General features: G+C 36.4%; 1 protein-coding gene across 11 annotated transcripts in view; it reads right to left on the reverse strand.

Moving 5' to 3' along the window:
- The window catches only part of MAGI2 (membrane associated guanylate kinase, WW and PDZ domain containing 2), a 1,233,836-nt gene that overhangs the window by 641,351 nt on the left and 578,565 nt on the right, over positions 1–13,920 (reverse strand). The gene's annotated exons all lie outside the window — the stretch shown is intronic.

Consider the following 13,920-nt stretch of genomic DNA (forward strand, 5'->3'; position numbering starts at 1 on the left):
AAGAACAAAGGGATTGATGGATGATACAGAAAGAATAGGTTTTGGGTATGTGATGAAGCAAATACAGTAAAATGTTAATGGTAGAATCCAGGTAGATAGATGTTCAATGTAAAATTCTTGCATCTTTTCAAGATGTTTAAATATTCTTATAATAAAAATTTGGGAAAATATAATGAAAAGGAAGAGATAAAAATATCACAAAAGAAATAATACAAATTATTAACAGTGGTTATAGCTTAATGAGAGAACTATTAAGATTTATCTGTAATCTTTACTTTTCTACAAATACATTTTCAGGTAAGAAATAAAAACATGTTTTATTAAGGACTTAGAAATCAGACTACTATATATTAGGCTGCTGGAGCTGAGTTTTCAGGTTGGGGATTGATACTGGATAAGCTTAAAGAGTAGGTGTGGGGCTATATCTTTCTAGGGATTAGATTTATCTTCAAGGTAACTGAGTGGGGGAAGAGAATGAGCCTAAAGGGGCTGTGCAAAGTAATGGTATGATAATATTCCAGTGTTTTTTTTATGAATTCTAAAAGCAATAGAATGAGTTGGGATGGCAGAAGAGATACAGTGTATATGAGGCTGATGAGGAAACCTTGTAACCTACCTACCAAAACCTTCAGTAACTTTGGCCAGTTATATAGCACAAGCCCACAGCACACACACAGCCACAGTTGCTTTACTTCAGCCTTTTAAACACCCATTAACAGTAAAAATACTGTAATAGAATCATTCTAATAATTATGTATCTGAGCTTCATGTCACCTTCCCCTTAAACAAAACCAGTAAAATCCATCATTTTTTAAGGAAAACAGAACATTATCATCCTATATAATAAAAGGCTAATGTGCAAATCACCCAAATGGCAGAATGACAGGTCATTATGATGCCCACTGACCACCAGGGGGCAGACGCTCAATGCAGGAGCTGCTCCCTGGTGGTCAGTGTGTTCCCACAGGGAGAGCGGCACTCAGCTAGAAGCCGGGCTCACAGCTTGCGAGCGCAGTGGCAGTGGTGGGAGCCTTTCCCGCCTCCGCGGCAGCGCTAAGGATGTCCGACTGCCTTCGGACAGACATACCCCAAGGGCTCCCAGAATGTGAGAGGGCGCAGGCCAGGCTGAGGGACCAACCTGAGTGCATGAATTTCATGCACCGGCCTCTAGTTAGAAAATAATATATGTATAATTTTTGCATTACAGTAAGAATTTTGCCCTTAAAATATTGTAATATGGTTGTTAGTAGGAGACCCAAAGATAAAATATTTATATTATAAATGTCAAACCACCATCAAGACAGTGATCACTTGTCATGTTTTGAGTAGCAGACTCTGGGTATCTGTAACTATAAGATCAACTTCTTACCATTAAATAAGAAAAGTTATCTCTTTCCTACTGAAGTGCAAGTATTGAGGAACATCCTTAAAATATGAGGAAATGACATATTTTTATTTAATATAACGTTTCAACTGCTGAAGTCTTAATATCCTAAAATGGTAATTGACTGATAAGCAAAAAAGTCACAACAAACACCAGTATTTGTATTCTACATTCATATACTGTCTCAGTAAATGTAAAATGCATCATCAATTGTAAACATAATGTAATGACATAAATGGATTGGGCCTATTTTTCTCATATCTTCTAAGAACAATAGATGACATCATCTATTACTTATGACTGAGAATTTGGACAGTGATCAGAAGCATTAAGATAAAGACAAAATATGTCTGACAGACTACGATCTCTCAATACAGCAACAAATAAAGCAACATGTGATCACTGTGGCTGCAAGCTGCAAACGGAAGTGGGTACCATCATCTGAATCTAGTTTCCTTTGTCCTTACAATAGGTAGAAACTGGAAAGTAAATTCAGACATTCAAATACCACCAAAAAAGCCTCTGATTGGCCAAGTTAGAAAGAACACTAAAACCTAAGGAACCAGGAATAAAGCAGCTTCCTGAAGAGGCCTATGTCTTTGACCCACCTCAGCTAGCCATTATTTGTAGGAACAAGGCAAAATAATATGGCATATTAATTTCCTTTGTGGCTTCAATTACTCATTCTCTGTCTATTCATTGCCCTTGTCCAGAGAATCCTGAGTTCTTCCTGTAAGGGTAAAGTGCACTTGACCACCCTCTGTAACTTGCTTATGTAACAGCATGAATCACAAAGTGACAGTTGCAAACCTAGTCTCAAAGGTGTGTTTACACTTTCCTTCTTGCACTTTTGCCATAGCCCTGAGGACATGCCCAGATTAGACTGTTGGTTCTAAGCAAAGGATGAGAAACGGGTAGGGCGGGTAGGGCGGAGTCCTCTTGGCTAAGGCATGTCAACCAAGCCCCGTGAAGAACCAAGCCCAGGGTCACCCTGCAATTAGGTGAGTGCTTCCGGCAGTTCCAGCAGAACCAACGAACCAAGCCCAGCCTCCTTCAACTGAACCCTTCACAGACGTTCTTTGTTGTATGCCACAGAGGTTTCATCATTGTTACACAGCAAAATCTAACTGATAACATAACTTAACATCTCTGTTCTTAGCTGCCCTACGTTCCTAAGTAGGTGGTAATGTTTTTAATGGCCTGTCATAAGAGCTATACAAATCTGTAATGCATAAAACATCCCAAACTTGCACTACCTATTTCAACATGATTAGCAAACAAATTCTTATCCTTTGATCTGTGTGCATCAGTTCTATGACTTTTTTTTACTGATATTTTAATTGTGGTAAAAATCACATTATAATATAGATCAAAATAAGATATTTCCTTGTTAAAGAAAGTCAAGCCTCTACATTATTGATGGCACCACATATGAGCAATCTTGATGAAAGACTTTCATAAAAGTGAATGTCTGCAAAGCTCCCCTTAAATTTTATGCTCTTTTCAAGTATTGTTTAATAGCAATAACAATAACCATGATATAGGAGAAAAAACTTAAATACACTATCATTTTAATTTCTTTATGCAAAATATTCAACACAGTCTAAATAACCTGCTTGTTTTCTACTGTGTTGGTCCAAGTTGTCTTTTTTTAAATATTCCAAGCCATACATTTCTTGATACACTTTGTAAAACCATTCATTCATTACGTAACTTATTAGAATGCATTGGTTTTCTTAGTTCCATCTTACAAATAATGCTTCAGAATTATTCAACAGAGAGGATACAATTTTGGATGACTCACACTCTCACAGAACAAATCTTTGTAAAACATGTGGTCACTGATGATTGCCTTTATGTGAACTGCTAAGTAAATGCAGATATATTTAAATGAACTCTGCTTTCTTCATAATTTTAAAATTATTTATGGGAAATATTTGAGGGGAATAGCCTTTTTGAAAACACCATTTCACTTATCTTAATATTAGAAAATTTCTTTCTAGTGTATATAGCCAACAAATTGCAGGAAAAAGTGGACCAAATATGTGTGAGGAAGCAGGGAGAAGAAAGGTTCTTTTTAAAATAGAAAGAAGTACAAAGAGAGGTAGGATTATACATTGATATACAATCCCATATACCCAACATGTATCAAATGTACTAATACCTAAATAGTATCACATATAAAGTTAAATTTATACTCTGAATACATTCCCTAGAGCAGTGGTTCTCAACCTTCCTAATGCCGCGACCCTTTAATACAGTCCCTCAAGTTGTGGTGACCCCCAACCATAAAATTATTTTCATTGCTACTTCATAACTGTAATTTTGCTACTGTTATGAATTATAATGTAAATATCTGTGTTTTCTGATGGTCTTGGGCTCTACAGCAGCGGTTCTCAACCTGTGGGTCGCGACAATTTCCCCTATTTCCCTGAAATGTGCTACTTGGAAGACCATATGATTTTTTAAAATACTGAGAATGTAATATTGGAGCAAAGTGAATCATGCGTTAAGAATTTGTTCAATTAAGTTAAGAATTGCCATATCCTTAAAACTTGCTTTTCTAATATTTGATGGAATATTTTAAGTTTTTTTCCTGGTAAAACATACACAATCTTAATTCTTTAAATATACTTCTAAGCAGGGCAGTTTTTATCTTTTTAGGTAAACACATCTGACTTGTTAAATAAGTCACAGTATAGCATTTATGCCCATTTTCCCATTATCAAGAATATCTGTCCACTTAATTAGTCTTTCTGTCTCAATAAAACTGCCAACTATTATCAAATTTCAAAGGCTCACTTTATGATATTGCTACGATGGTGTGATGATTTTAAAAATAAATTGCTCAAGCTTCATACACAGTGATATCTAAAGGGATCTTCATGATGGAAAAAGAATAGTTCAAGTGGAAAGTTGTCTTTAACTTCATCAGATATACAATAGAACTTTAATACTTATCTGACCAATAACTTAAATATTGAGAATAAAATGGATGAGCAAAATGTGTTACTGAAGAATGTTTCATATAACTTAAAACTCAATGAAGCTTAGAGGAAAAATCATGTATTTTTTGGAGGGGAAAAAGGAAAGAAAAACAGTAAGAAAGGAGAGAGAAATAATATGCTGCTACAGCAAAAGTGAGTAAATAAGAAATGAGAAACTACATAAAAGTACAAAAAGAAAAATAAATAAACCATTAAAAGATCTACTGCATGTCCATAAGTCCGCTTACAGATAAAAACAAGAAGAAATTTAGATATTACAAACATAAAGAATCCAGGAAATAGAAAACAAATTTGGACAACGTATGAAGAGATATATAATCAGCTTAGCTGATTAGTCAATATCTAGACCTCAAAGGGATCCGAGAGAGCATTGATTTTGCTTTTCAAGCATTAATTTTTTAAAGCAAGTGAACGCTTTTTTCCTCAATGTAATTGTATATGAAATCATAATCCATATAACAGAAAGAAGTATAGCTTGACAGATTTCACACAAGTCATAGAGAAAGTAAGAGTTATTAAAATCCAGGTGACATATCTTCCATTTTGGTGATCTGAGAAGCTTAATGGAAGAGGCAGCATTTGAATGGGTTGAAACAATAGAAAGAATTTGATGGGTGTGGGGTGACAATTTCACGTAAAAGAGACAGTTTTTCACAAAGGCATGGGGATTGCCTATTTTGGCTAAAGAAATGGTGTGTTTTAGAGGAACTGGAAAAAAACAAGTTAAAGTAATAAAAGAACTATTAATAAAATTAGGCCAGATTATAAACAGCCTTGCAGGCCAGATAAAAGAGCACGTGGGCTATAATTTAATGACATTGAAGGACTCTGATTTATAAAGTCCAGACAGTGATTTTATTCACAAATACAGTCTAATTTTTTTTAAATGATAGTGAATACTCATTCCATTGCCTTTCAATAATAAACAGTATAGAACCTTTTTAATTAGTAAGTCTCCAGTTAACATAAATAGGTTCAAATCTTAGCTTTGCTTCTTAACCTCAGAAAAGTTGCTTAACTTCTATGTACCTCAATTTCATCATCTCTAAAGTAGAAATACTCATTGTATACGAGAGTTGTTTAGAATGAAATCAGATAATGCAGGAAAAGCAAAATACTTGGCACCACACAAGCTGTGATATATACATCTTGACACCAACACACTTATACACACAAAGTATTACCTATAATTTGTTACTTATCTTGACAGCCATGACAAACAAGGACCCACAGATGTTATCTTATCACAAAGTGGGGTTTTTTCCTAATTACTGATCCAAGGATTGTAACTAGTACCTGGAAAAAAAATCTGTGGCAAATGCATGGGTGAGAAAAACATACATAGAAATGTGAATGCTTTTTATGAGACACAGAATTCAAAATAAATAAATGAATGATTAATAAATAAGTAAAATAAAACAAGCCCTTGCATTGACCAAAAGCCTTTTCCAAGGTGACTGAAACAATTTCTTTATATCTGATTAGTTAGTGGATACCGAAGCCACTGAAAGAGGTCTAAAAAGCTGGCCCAATCCATCTCTCCTCCAGCTGGAACCATACTGACACAAGAAAGACTCTCGGAATCCCTTGACCATCAATTTTTAAAAACTACAAAAAAATTGATTTTTCAGTTTCCCATGTAACCTTTTTCATGGTTCAATGGCCTGCTCTGTGAGAAAATCCTCATTGCCTATTAAATCCGGATCTCTTATCTGTCCTATCATGTTCTGATCTTAATGTCATTAGAAGTCATCCAGTACTAAAATTTTAAAAAATCAATTTAACAAACATTAGGAAAGATTTAGTAATTTCCCTTCATCTTGAATAATTTTCTGATAAGACTCCAATAAGATTCCAATAATTTGCTTATTCAAAGCTTGAGTGAGAATGTAGTTAAAGACTATATTTTCTAAAGATGACCACAAAAGTATCTCTCATCTTAGATGTTCTAGAACAGTGGTCGGAAAACTGCGGCTCGCGAGCCACATGTGGCTCTTTGGCCCCTTGAGTGTGGCTCTTCCACAAAATACCACGTGCGGGCACGCACATACAGTGCAATTGAAACTTCATGGCCCGTGCGCAGAAGTCGGTTTTCGGCTCTCAAAAGAAATTTCAATCGTTGTACTGTTGATATTTGGCTCTGTTGACTAATGAGTTTGCCGACCACTGCTCTAGAATCTTGCCTCTCATCCATCACGAGGTTAAGTATATTTCCCTTCCTTTTAAGTTTGTAGCTTGTTTGTAAGTGATGCAGTGTGATTTCCAAAGTAGGGTCAGAAAAAGCCATTCAGCTTCCTTCTTGTGGATAAGGGACCCTGAGCCAGCACGTGAGTAATGTGGGTGTCCTGAAACTTCCACGCTATGAGGGTGCCCAGGGTAGCCCATGTAATGAGACCACATGGGGCAGCTATGAGACTACATGCCCAACCAGCCTCCTGCTATTCTAGCTCGTCACCTTGGGGCTGCACCTACCTAAGCTCCCCATATCTGAACTCTCCAGCCAAGCCCTTCTCAAAATCTTGACCCACAGAAATCATAAGAAAGAGTAACACGATTATTATTATTTAAAATCACTGATGTTTTACGCAGTCATAGTACCTAGAACAATCCTTTTATTAGAACACTGTAGAGATATACATATAAGCCAGCGATTTCCAACTGGTGTGCCACAAGAATTTTTAAAGCATGCAATACCCATTTAGTCAGGGGCACTGACCTCTTTTTCCCTTAGATTGTCAAATTAAAAAATGACAACCGCCAATACAATAGCTGCCCAATGTGAATGAATCAAGATTATACCTTTTTTTTCAGATCGGCAAAAAATATAACATATTTTTTTGTTGTGCTGCAGAAATTTAGCAATCAGATTATGTGCTCTATGAGTTTTTTGGGTTTTTTTTAAGTTTGAAAAAATCACTGATCTAAGCTATCGGTCCAGTATTAGTAAAGAAAAATAAAGTTGATAAGCTACATGCAAAAGGGGGCCCTACTATTTTGTTTTATTTTGGTTTTAATTGAGTTTATTGGGGTGACACTGATTTTAAAAATTATACTGGTTTCAGGCACACAATTCTGCATCATCTGTGCAGTTATTGTGTTCACCACCCCAAGTCAAGTCTCCGTCCATCATCGTTTATCCTTCCTATATACCCTCCTCTTCTTTCTACCCCTCCTCCCAGCAAACCACTGTTGTCCATGCACATGAGAGTTTTGGGGTTTTTTTGTGTGTTTTTTTTTACTCAATTCCCCAACGCACCCCAACCAGTCCCCCTGCCTCCTGACAGCTGTCAGCCTGCTCTCTACCTATGAGTCTGTTTCTATTTTGCTTATTAGTTCATTTTATTCATTAGATTCCACATATTAGTGAGAAGATATGGTACTTTTCTTTCTCTTACTAGTTTGTTTCACTTAGCATAATGCTTTCCAGGCCCATCCATGCTGTTGCGAAGGGTAAGATTTCCTTTTTTTGTTTTGTTTTTACAGCAGAGTAATATTCCATTGTGTAAATGTACCACAGCTACTTTATCCACTCATCTTCTGATGGACACACTGATTGCTTCAAATCTTGTCTATCGTAAATAAGGCTGCTATGAACATAGGGGTGCATAAATTCTTTGCAATTAGTGTTTCAGGTTTCTTCTGATATGTTCCAAGAAATGGAATCATTGGGACATGAGGCAGTTCCATTTTTCATTTTTTGAGGACACTCCATACATGTTCCACAGTGGCTGCACCAATCTGCATCCCATAAGTGCACGAAGGTTCCCTTTACTCCACTGAAATTTTAAAAATCAATTTAACAAACATTAGGAAAGATTTTCCACATCCTCGGCAACACTTGTTTGTTCACTGATTGACGATAGCCATTCTGACAGGTATGAGGTGATATCTCTTTGTGGTTTTAATTTTCATTTCTTTGGTGATTAGTGATGTTGAGGATCTTTTCATATATCCATTGGCCATCTGTATGTCCTCTTTGGAGAAGTGTCTATTCAAGTCCTTTGTCCATTTTTTAATTCCATTGTTTGATTCTTTGGTGTTGAGTTTTATCAGGTCTTTATAAATTTGGGATATTAACCTTGACAAATATGTTATCTCATTCAGTGGGTAGTCTTTTCAGTTTGTTGATGGTTTCCTTTGCTGTGCAAAAGCTTTTTAGTTTAATGTAGTGCTATTTGTTCATTTTTTTTCTTTCTCTTATATTTTTTGGGGGGTCACCTTTTATTTTATTTTTTTCTTTATTGATTAAGGTATTACATATGTGTCCTTATCTCCCCCATTGCCCCCCACCCCTCGCTCATGTCCTCACCCACCTGGTGTCTGTGTCCATTGGTTAGCCTTATATGCATGCATACAAGTCTTTTGGTTGATCTCTCCCCCTTACCCCCACCCTGCCCAACCTTCCCTCTGAGGTTTGATGGTCTGATCGATGCTTCTCTGTCTCTGGATCTGTTTTTGTTCATCAGTTTCAGTTTATGTTGTTCATTATATGCCATAAATGAGTGAGATCATGTGATATTTATCTTTCTCTGACTGGCTTATTTCGCTTAGCATAATGCTCTCCAGTTCCATCCATGCTGTTGCAAATGGTAAGAATTCCTTCTTTTTTTACTGCAGCATAGTACTCCATTGTGTAGATGTACCACAGTTTTCTAATCTACTCATCTGCTGATGGGCACTTAGGCTGTTTCCAAATCTTAGCTATGGTGAATTGTGCTGCTCTGAATATACGGGTGCATATATCCTTTCTGATTGGTGTTTCTAGTTTTTTGGGATATATTCCTAGAAGTGGGATCACTGGGTCAAATGGGAGTTCCATTTTTCATTTTTTGAGGAAACTCCATACTGTTCTCCACAGTGGCTGCACCAGTCTGCATTCCCTCCAGCAGTGCACGAGGGTTCCTTTTTCTCCGCATCCTCGCCAGCACTTGTCATTTGTTGATTTGTTGATGATAGCCATTCTGACAGCTGTGAGATGGCATCTCATTGTCGTTTTGATTTGCATCTCTAAGATGATTAGTGACTTTGAGCATGTTTTCATATGTCTCTTGGCCTTCCTTCTGTCTTCTTTCAAAAAGTGTCTATTTAGGTCCGTAGCCCATTTTTTGATTGGGTTGTTTATCTTCCTTTGGTTAAGATGTATGAGTTCACTGTAAATGTTAGAGATTAAACCCTTATTGGTGATAACATTGGCAAATATGTTCTCCCATGTAGTGGGCTTTCTTGTTGTTTTGTTAATGGTTTCTTTTCCTATGCAAAAGCTTTTTATTTTGATGTAGTCCCATTTGTTTATTTTCTCTTTAGTTTCCATTGCCCTAGGAGCGGTATCGGTGAAGAAATTGCTTCGGCATATGTCTGAGATTTTGCTGCCTGTGGATTCCTCTAGTACTTTTATGGTTTCCCGTTTTATGTTTAAGTCTTTTATCCATTTTGAGTTTATTTTTGTGTATGGTGTAAGTTGGTGATCTAGTTTTATATTTTTGCATGTATCTGTTCAATTTTCCCAACACCATTTATTAAAGAGACTGTCTTGACTCCATTGTATGTTCTTGCCTCCTTTGTCAAATATCAATTGAGCATAGTGGTTTGGGTCAATTTCTGGGTTCTCTATTTTATTCCATTGATCTATATTATTCGCAGATGACATGATACTGTACATAGAAAACCCTAAAGATTCCATCAAAAATTTTTTAGACTTAATAAATGAATTCAGCAATGTAGCAGGATACAAAATTAACGCCAAGAAATCTATGGCATTTCTATACATCAATAGTGAACTTACAGAAAGAGAGACTAAAAATCAATCCTATTTACCATCACACCAAAAAAATTAAGATACCTGGGAATATACTTAACTAAGGAGGTAAAAGACCTGTACGCCGAAAACTACAGGACGCTGAAAAAAGAGGTAGAGGAAGAAATAAACAGATGGAAGAACATGCCATGTTCATGGATTGGGAGAATCAACATCAATAAAATGTCCATACTACCCCGAAGCAATCTATAAAGTCAATGCACTCCCTATTAAAATACCAACAGCATATTTCGCAGACCTAGAACGAACTCTCCAAAAATTCATCTGGAATAAAAAAAGACCCTGAATAGCTGCAGCAATCCTGATAAAGAACACAGTAGGTGGGATCTCAATACCAGATATCAAGCCGTATTACAAAGCCACTGTTCTCAAAACAGCCTGGTACTGGCACATGTGTTCATTTTTGTTTCTCTTGCCAGAGGAGACATATCAGAAAAAAATAATGCTATAAGAAATGTCTGAGATTTTACTGCCTATGTTTTCTTCAAGGGTTTTTATGGTTTCTGGTCTGACTTTCGTTTTTAATCTATTTTGAATTTATTTTTGTGTGTGGTGTAAAAAGGTGACCTAATTTCTCTCTTTCTTTCTTTCTTTCTTTCTTTCTTTCTTTCTTTCTTTCTTTCTTTCTTTCTCTCTTTCTTTTTTTTTTTTTTTTTTTTTGTATGTATCTGTCCAAGATTGCCAACACCATACAGGGGCCCTACTATTTTTAAAAAATGTACTTTATGAGTTGTAAAGCATCTGAATGTGATTTATAATCTGTAAATCACTACATAAATGCTAAATGGTTTGGTTAATTGATGTCATGATTTCTACAATATAAATATAGAGCTTATGAAAAAGAACTTTCCACATTCCACATTGGGCAAATATCTTCTTTTAATATCTTCCCTGATACTCCTAGAAAGTGTTAACTATTCCCTCTTCTGTGCCTTCATTTCTACTACTTGCATTTCTTGCATTTCTACTACTTCAGTTACGAGATACTAGAGGCCTAGTGCACAAAATTCTGCACTGGGTGGGCGGGGCGGGGGGGCGGGGAGGCTTTAGCCCGGCCTGCGCCTCTCGCAGTCCAGGAGCCCTCGGGGGATGTCCAACTGTGGGAGCACACTGACCACCAGGGGGCAGTTCCTGCATTGAGTGTCTGCTCCCTAGTGGTCAATGCGCATCGTAGCGACCGGTTGTTCCGCCGTTTGGTCGATTTGCGTATTAGCCTTTTATTATATAGGATAATTCTTGGTTTATTTTTTCAGCCTATCTCCCATTCTAAACAGTAACTTCCTTGAATACAGTTTTATGTATTATCTTTCTGCCTCTAGATCATAACACAATACTGTTACATAGTAAGCACTAATACACATGGGGTAAATGAACAAATGGACAAACAAATGAATAAATATTTTCTGGCAATGTATTTTGGTGTGGCTATGTGCCAAAAACTCTTTAAGTATAGGTGAACAATTTGATTTCAGCTTTCAAAGGACTTAGTAGCTTCGAAAAGACAATGAAAAGAAAGTCTGCCTTCCCCTTTAATGTCCACACTGAATAGTTCCATCCCAATGAATCATTTCTGGGAAGTATTTTCTCGCTATTCATTTACTTTTTTTTCTATTGAAAAAAATCTCTGAAACTCTGCAACCCTCACCTTCCTCTGATTACACATGTTTATTTTTTGTCAATCCAAAATTTGGGATATTAGAAAATTATTTCATTTTGTATACAGGAATGAAGAAATGCCAGAACTCAATGTTCTTTTTTTCCCCTTTAAGTCACAAAATTTTATGTACATATTTTAACATGACTAAACATATAATAATTGAAATGTTTTCAAACAGGTCTTAAAACCTAATAATATCCTTTTTTTTGGTTAGGAAATTGCTTTACATATGAGTCATATTTTCTCCCATGCCAATTTTAAAGGGAAAATATTGTTAGTCACTACTACATTTTCTCTTATTTGAATAGCAGTCACATCCTTGTTTAATACCTTTAAATTAAATCTCATTTGAAATGTATTGTCTCATCTCCTCTTTTTATTCTTACCTCACAGGCTAATTCCTGTTTTTATTGGCATTTCACAGGCATTCCATATTTAGTGTCATTTGAAATTATCTTGTTAATCTGTCTGACTCATCTTGCAGAATATGAATTAAGATGTTTCAATATTACAACATAACATTAGTTCCTTCATTACCTACTGATCCCACCTATCATAAAGAATGTTCTTATTAATTTGGCTTTTTTTTACATTATGATTTATATAAAATGATGGCTGCTAGTAATTTTGCATAAGTCTAATTGTATGAAAAAAAACTCTTCCATTATGCATTTGTACTTAATTAGTAGAATGTGTTATTTTAAGTAATTTTTGCATCTTCTAGGAGAGAATGCCCTTTCCTACACTTTTTAAAACTTAGGAATGAACTGGATTTAAAACTCTAAAACAATTTAGTGATATAAGCAGTCCTAGATAGGAACTAATAGTAAAAATACCTATAATAAAGTAGCCTCCTTTTATTGTGAACTTACAACGTGTTAAGTATTTTCCCAGAAACTTTCATACTGATAATTATAGTTAATTTAGCTTATCATGTACCAGGACCACTCTGGTGCTTGTGCATTAACACATTTAATCACCACTATGACTCAGAAGCTAGATACTTGCTGTCCACATGTTACCCAGGAGGAAACAAAGTCAACCAACTTGTAAGAAGTTGAGCCAAGATTAAAACCCAGACTCTTATCCTAGCTGGGTGGCTCAGTTGGTTGGAGAGTTGTCCCATACACCAAAAGGTTGTGGGTTTGATTCCCAGTTGGGATGTGTATGGGAGACGACCAATCAATGTTTCTCTCTCTCTTTCTCCCTCCCTCTCTCGCTCTCACTCTTTCTAAAAAAAAAAAAAACCTGGACTCTCAAAACTCAGGGTTTTAACTATGCTCTTTTTCTTCTCATGCATGCTGCATAACAACCCCATTAGTTTGTTACTTCAGCCCCATTTTACATCAGTAAAATGAGAACAGAGTAAATGATAGCTCCAAAATTCCTGTGGCTGCTGAGTGCTGGAGCTCAGACTTGAACCTCTCCGTGTTTGATTGCAAAGCCTAGGTATTCTCCACAGTATTATGAAAAGATCCAATGATAAAACATGAGAGGAGAGGGCTAGCTCTTGGGACCTTGCAGATGAGAAAAGCCTTCTGTTCCCTATTTTCCACTCTTCCTCTTCTGTGGCACAGCTTCAATGTGACACATTCTCCACACATCACAGCAGTGAAGGTGTGTGTATCTGATTAATTAATATATAGCTGATCTTGATATAAAGAAACTTTCTTTCTGGAGGATATGGAAATCTGTGTCTCATTCAATATTCTGCTCCTAAGGCCTGTATCCGTAAGAGTTGAATCAGTCTCAGAATTAGTAGTTAATCATAATCAATCAGAACATTGGTAATAAGAACATGCTGTCCACTTAATTGGTACTATCTCTTTCTGTCTATATTCATTTTATTATTAAGTAGAGGCCCAGTGCACAAAATTCCATACATGGGTAAGGCCCCTAGAGGTTGCCAGCCACCAGCCGGGGCCTCCCTTCCTGGGCTGCCAGCTGCCAGCTGGGGCCTTCCTTCATTCCCCGCCACCCCCTGGTGGTCAGCACATGTCATAGCAAGCAATTGAACACACAATCTCCATGTCGAACTCCCTGGGGACACTTTGCA

Source organism: Plecotus auritus, assembly GCF_963455305.1.
Source record: "Plecotus auritus genome assembly, chromosome: 4".
Lineage (NCBI taxonomy): Eukaryota > Metazoa > Chordata > Mammalia > Chiroptera > Vespertilionidae > Plecotus > Plecotus auritus.